This window comes from Odontomachus brunneus, unplaced genomic scaffold (assembly GCF_010583005.1).
Source record: "Odontomachus brunneus isolate Ranch 3 - 2012 unplaced genomic scaffold, Obru_v1 Obru_scaffold_135, whole genome shotgun sequence".
Classification (NCBI taxonomy): domain Eukaryota; kingdom Metazoa; phylum Arthropoda; class Insecta; order Hymenoptera; family Formicidae; genus Odontomachus; species Odontomachus brunneus.
This window is the reverse complement of record NW_022639585.1, coordinates 680,531-681,073: the sequence shown is the minus strand read 5'-3', so window position 1 is coordinate 681,073 and position 543 is coordinate 680,531. Positions and strand designations below refer to the sequence as shown.

Here is a 543-nt window from a genome sequence, read left to right as displayed (position 1 = left end):
AAAACGAAATATATATTTAAGTGTGTATACATTTAACATTTTTAAATAGACCTTTCGAGATCAGAAGAGGAGATGGAGATGACAACAAGTGAATATGACGAAAAAAATACTTCGGAGAAAATAAGAAATAAGAGAAAGGAGAAAGGTAAAATATTTTCGGTAATATTTTTGTAATGTTATTAATAGAAATATAATCACTTCAAAAGTGTGCAGACCATATTTCTATTAATAAAAGGAAATTAAATATTAATTATAACTTTATATACATACTTTCTATATCTGAAACAGTGAAAGATACCAAGTAAGTGCTACGTATGTCAGTGGCATTGAATGTCAGTATTATGGCATATTTAGCACTGAAAATCAGTGTCTTTCACTGTTTCAGATGTAGAGAGTATATATTCAGAAATACATATATGGTATAAGGAATAAAGAAGCGAAACAAAATGTTATATATAAGTGCAGGGTTTTACATTGCAGTTAATAAATAAAAGTTGGTAAAAAATAAAAAAAAACTATAATTTATACCTTGAAAAACATTTC

General features: G+C 26.2%; 1 long non-coding RNA gene across 1 annotated transcript in view; it reads left to right on the top strand.

Annotated features, from left to right (window-relative positions):
• The window catches only part of LOC116850173, an 11,325-nt gene extending 11,170 nt beyond the window's left edge, over nucleotides 1-155 (top strand). The window contains exon 4 of the long non-coding RNA XR_004379268.1: nucleotides 50-155. This is a non-coding gene — a long non-coding RNA (uncharacterized LOC116850173). The remainder of the gene's footprint in view (nucleotides 1-49) is intronic.
• Nucleotides 156-543: the final 388 nt, after the last annotated feature.